This window comes from Chlamydotis macqueenii, chromosome 8, assembly GCF_036417535.1.
Source record: "Chlamydotis macqueenii isolate bChlMac1 chromosome 8, bChlMac1.mat, whole genome shotgun sequence".
Classification (NCBI taxonomy): Eukaryota; Metazoa; Chordata; class Aves; order Otidiformes; family Otididae; genus Chlamydotis; species Chlamydotis macqueenii.
Window position 1 is genome coordinate 1,657,814 of NC_141563.1, and position 6,000 is coordinate 1,663,813.

Here is a 6,000-nt window from a genome sequence, read left to right on the forward strand (position 1 = left end):
ATACTCTGTCTGTTTTTGGCCCAGCTTCCTGCACCTGCTTGTTAATGAGACTTCAAAGCCAGACAGTGTCCTTGGTCTCATTAACAACAACCCTTATCATCAGAGCGTTTTTATCAACATTCTTCACATACAAAATCCAAAGCTTCTAAGAGCAAAATTAACTTAATCCCTGCTAAAACCAAGACAGTATTCACCCCTCATTTCATACCATCTACTTCATTCTTATACGCACACACACACAGACTGCTTACACCTGTCTAGGAAATTTTTTACTTTCCTCTGGCCTATAATCTTCTCTGTTTGCTCTGCCTATCCGTTTCCTATTAAAGATCTTATAACTTAACACTGCGCCTTGTACGCAATAGTATCAATCTAGATGTATCACTTGTTCTAACGGGGTCAGATTGCGACACCGCACACACCAGAACACTCAGCTGTAGCACAAATATAAATCAGCTGGAAAAAGCTTACGTCCACACCAACAACAATGAACAGTAACAAAAATATGACACCGTTGACACAAAAGGCACACAAACCACGACACTTTTGACATAAAGAACACACACACAAACACGCCACCTCTATAATGAGGAAGCTCCAAAGACTGAGGGCTCCCTTTCCGGATCTCTGGGACCTGGATCAAAAGGATTTTCTGGCTCGCTGTTAGTCTTTGTTTCCGCGGATGGGGTAACGGGTGCTGTTGGATCTCCTTTCTGCGTGTGATTCTTTAAGGGTTCAAACATTTCACGCCACACCGGTAATAACTTCTGAACAGCAGGGTCACCCCATGTTGCACAGTCCCACAGTTCAACACTTACACTGTCCCAGGTGCCCACCGTGCAGATATTAGAAATGTTAGCGTCTGCTGCGTGAGCGAACACCCAAATCAAGAAGCTCTTCAGTCAGTGTTATTAATAGCACAGTTCTGTTCCTCTAACATTTTTGCTAGAATAGTTAAAAATTATTTATGTTCCTTTGAAGCAGTGCTTCTTGTCGTTCTGGTCTCGTGGACCGCGGCTCTTTACCCGCCGCTCTCTCCTGGTCTCGGGGACCGCGGCTCTATACCCGCCGCTCTCTCCTGGTCTCGTGGACCGCAGCTCTCTACCCACTGCTCTCTCCTGGTCTTGTGGACCGTGGCTCTCTACCCGCCGCTCTCTCCTGGTCTCGGGGACCGCGGCTCTTTACCCGCCGCTCTCTCCTGGTCTCGGGGACCATGGCTCTTTACCCGCCGCTCTCTCCTGGTCTCGGGGACCGCGGCTCTTTTCCAGCCGTTTTTTCCCTGGTCACGTGGACCGCGGCTCTTTAACCGCCGCTTTATCCCTAGTCTCGGGGACCGCGGCTCTTACCTCCGCCGCTTGCAAGTCTTTTCTCCGTTACTTTTTTGTTCAGCCCAGGCTGCCACCAGTTGCTGTCTTTCCGCGAGTCAGGGTCCCTGTTCGGGCGCCATATGTTGCAATAAGGGCACGGACTCCGTGGATGGTGTACCGGAGACCTTTATTGTTCATCAGCCTAAGTCTTTTATATCTTTTCTCAGTTACACGCGGAATGCACGTGCTTGATCATCTAATTCAATTGGTAGCAATATACTGTTCACGCGCCTTAAACTTCATTTGGATTGGTTATAGACTTTTAGTTGTCTTTACTATTTTTGCCTTTGGTATTTACTTACCTTGTTCTAATTGCTGTTTTTTTTGTTATTGAGCAAGTGGTGTTCAAGGACATAGCTCAAATTCTTCAATATCAGAAAGCTGTGCTGCACTCTCTGTTCCCACACTCCCTCTATTTTAAAATCATTACCCCTTGTCCTATTGCAACAGGCCCTACTGAACAGCCTCTCCCCTTCTCTCTTGTAGGCCCCCTTGAGGTACTGGAAGATCGCTCTCAGGTCTCCCCGGAGCCTCCTCTTCTCCGGGCTGAACCGCCCCAACTCTCTCAGCCTGTCCTCACAGGAGAGGTGCTCCAGCCCACTTATCATCTTCGTGGCCCTCCTCTGCACCTTCTCCAACTGGTCCATATCCTTCTTATGTTGGGAGCTCCAGAACTGGACACAGTACTCCAGGTGGGGTCTCACCAGAGCAGAGTAGAGGGGCACAATCCCCTCCCTCGACCTGCTGGCCACGCTTCTCTTGATGCAGCCCAGGATGCAGTTGGCCTTCTGGGCCGCAAGGGCGCATTGCCTGCTCATGTTGAGCTTCTCATCCACCAGCACTCCCAAGTCCTTCTCCTCAGGGCTGCTCTCGATCCATTCCCCGCCCAGCCTGGATTTGTGCCTGGGATTGCCATGACCCAGGTGCAGGACCTTGCCCTTGGCCTGGTTGAACTTCTTGAGGTTGGCACGGGCCCACCTCTCCAGCCTGTCAGGGTCCCTCTGGATGGCATCCCTCCCTTCCAGAGTCTACGGCACCACACAGTTTGGTGTCATCGGTGAACTTGCTGAGGGTGCACTCTACGCCACTGTCCATGTCACCGACAAAGATGTTGAACAGGGCTGGGCCCAACACGGACCCCTGAGGGACGCCACTCGTGACCGGTCTCCACATGGACATTGAGTCGTTAACCACCACTGTCTGAGTGCGGCCATCCAGCCAATTCCTTATCCACCGAATGGTCCGTCCATCAAACCCATGTCTCTCTAGTTTAGAGAGAAGGATGTCAAGCGGGACAGTGTCAAAAGCTTTGCGCAAGTCCAGGCACATGATATCCGTTACTCGTCCCTTGTCCAGCAATGCTGTCACCCCGTCATAGAAGGCCACCAAGTTGCTCAGGCACGATCTGCCCTTGGTGAAGCCATGTTAGCTGTCACCAACCACCTCCTTGCTCTCCATGTGCAATTGGTCTCCAATTGGTCAGGCACGATCTGATACTGAGGGGCCCAAACTTCCACGCAGTATTCGAGGTGCAGCCTCGCCAGTGCCGGGCACAGGGGCACAATCACTGCCCTACTCCTGCTGGCCGCACTCTTCCTGATACAAGCCAGGATGCTGTTGGCCTTCTTGGCCACCTGGGCACACTGCTGGCTCATGTTCAGCTGGCTGTCTACCAGCACCCCCAGGACCCTTTCCAGCAGGAAGCTTTCCAGCCACTCTTCCCAAGCCTGTAGTGCAGCATGGGGCTGTTGTGACCCAAGTGAAGGACCTGGCACTTGGCCTTGTTGAACCTCAAGCAATTCACATCAGCCCATCCTCACTTGTCACTGCCTTTTCCATTTTGTACAGTGCTCCAGGCCCAAAGGGACAAATGTCCAACACCAGCGCTGTGAACAAGTTCCTCCTTCTGGCCTTTGCAGACACGCAGGAGCTGCAGCTCTTGCACTTCTGGCTCTTCCTGGGCATCTACCTGGCTGCCCTCCTGGCCAACGGCCTCATCGTCACTGCCATAGCCTGTGACCACCAAACATCCTTCTGGCCTTTGCAGGACTCGCTCCAGTCTGTCAGGGTCTTTCTTGTGCTGGTGAGCCCTAGATTGGCCGCAGCAGTCCTGCCGTGGTGGCCCCGTAGTGGGTTAGCCTTGGCCAGCAACTAGGCACCAAACCAGCTGCTCATTCACACGCCCGACTCTAAACGACAAAAGGGAAACGAAGAAGGAATAGCTCATGGCTCAAGATAAAGACAGGGAGATCACTTACTTATTACTGTCCCTAGCAAAGAAGAGTTGACTTGAGGAAGGATAATTGCTAATTACAATAGATTTTGATAGTAAGAAATGATGACAAAAGTTCTAAAGATCATTCCCCTACCCCACTCCTTTTTCCCAGGCTCAGATTCTCCCTTATTCCCAATTCTTCTACCCACCCTGATTCTGAGGGCTGAAGGTGCGGATGGTGAATGGGAGGTAAAGGTCAGCACAGAAGACGTTGCTATCCTTGCTCCTCACACTTTTACTCTTTTACCCTCACTTCCACCTTAATCTCACCTCATAGGATGCGTGGTAAGGCAAAGGCTCATGGAAGGGTTGGTGGGGAAGAGACTGCTGTGGGTCTCTAGTCCAACCTTCAGGCTGCCTGTTGTTTTGTGGAGCTGAAACCTGAAAAGCTCCAAAGGTAGAGATCACAGCAATGCTCCTCCTAGTCCATTTTATTTTTCCTAAGGCTCAGCCTAAAGCTCCCCAGAGGCAGTTTGTGGCTGTTGCCTCTGCCATATCTTGGCCATTACAGAGAGCTTGGCTCTGTCATCTCTCCAGGATCTTGAAAAGGTTCTTCCAGTTTCTACTTCAGCAGGAGAGTGGGAGAGACTCTGCTCACAGCTGGTGCTGTAGCCCTCTAGCTCCAATTTGACAGAGCTCCTTTGGACTCTCTCCCATTTTTCCACTTTTCTTTGGAAATGGGAGGCCCACAGGCCCCTCTGGCATCGTCATGGTGCCCAGGCTCTTCTCCTCCTTTAGCTGCTGCAGGGAGTTGTTCTGCAGCTTTCTGGTTTCTCTTGGCCAAATCCCACTACAGAGAAGAAAAGAGTACTCGAGTAATGGGGCTGCTGGTCAAGGCAGAAAGCACCGCGACAACCATCTGAGACACCAAACAAAGGTACACAGTGAGCAGACAGAGGGCCAGTGAGGAGATGGTGAAAAGGGGTTGGGTTTTTGCATGGGAGGGGATAACGATTGTTAAAGAGTAGGACGCGAAAGAAAACCGGAAAGAAAGGTGAAGCAAAGGAAATGATGAGTGCTGTTTGGGGATACCTGTGAAGAGCTCCGTCATCTGAGCAACTCTGCCTGGAGGACAACAGGCCTTTGTCCTTCTTCTATCTCATGACGTTCCCAACAGGACAGTCCTCCTGCCTGTCAGCATTCCCCTGAATGGTGTCTCTCGGGCACAGTAATGGTTCCTCCCATTTACTGCCATCAACATGGAGAAACTGTGTCCCAAGGATGTGTTTATACTCACACAGTTCCCATCTGCATTTCACATGTAAATAGAGCTGTGAGCAGTGAAGGGTGGAGTAGCTGGGCTTAACCAGACTAGTTTAATTTTGGTACAGGCTCCAAAGGAGGTAACGTCCTGTGCCATAACTGGACCAAGAATATCTCCAGTTCCAGTCTGTTATCAGGAAAAAATACAAAGGAGCAGAGTGACACAGTGAACATGGCTGCCTATCAGCTTGGAACATCGATCACACGATTAACACATGAGCAGCAGTAGCCTTCAGCTGCTTGAAGGGTGATGTCTCAGATTGTAGAGTGTTTCTTGGTAGTGGGAAGAGAAGGAAACCTCCACAAAGTGCAGCCTGGAAGGTTCAGATTGGAGGTGAGGAAAAAGAAATCCAATCAAAGGGTGGCATTGTGGGGCAAGAAGTCACCCAGAGAGTCTGGCTCAGCCCATGGCTTGTGTTTCAACAACAGCCAGTGAGGATGCAGGGACATCGGTGAGGGCAGGAAAATGCCAGGGTGAGAGCTAGGTGGGAAATAAAGATTGGTGTCATCAGGCAACAGGAAAGAGACGCAGGCATGGACAGTGTGACACAGCGCAGCAGGGATGGCCAAGGGCTCTGGCGAGACTGAAAGGCCTAAAGGAACCACGGTCTTTGTCCCCTTGGCTATGGCAGCTGCCCGCACCACTCAGGTCTTCCAGGAGAAACAGGATTTTGGGTTGTGGGCTTTGTTTCTCCTTTGCCTCTACTTGGGTAAGTCCAGAGACGCGGCACAGTATTTCTGCGCTGGGCATTGGTCATTTTCACATCTCCCTGCCCCCAGGAAGAGCCCTGAGCCACGCGTGAGGGACAGGAGCTGCCTTCCAGGGCTGGCGGCTCTGGCCATTTCTGCTTTCTGACAAAACCAAGAGTTTTCTCTGCACTACAGCCCCCTGCACAGGGCCTTTGCCTCCCTGCACTCACAGCCTCCAATGACCTGCTCTAACGAGTCCCTGGGGAGGCTTTGTCAGGAATGGCCCCCAGTGGGGCCCATCAATGCTCCAAGGTACTCTGGGCTTTGCTTCTGACTTTAACTGCTTGAGAAGTTGCTTCAATCTCCTCTCAGTCCCTGGAGTTCACTTAAGGAGCCCCAAAGTCA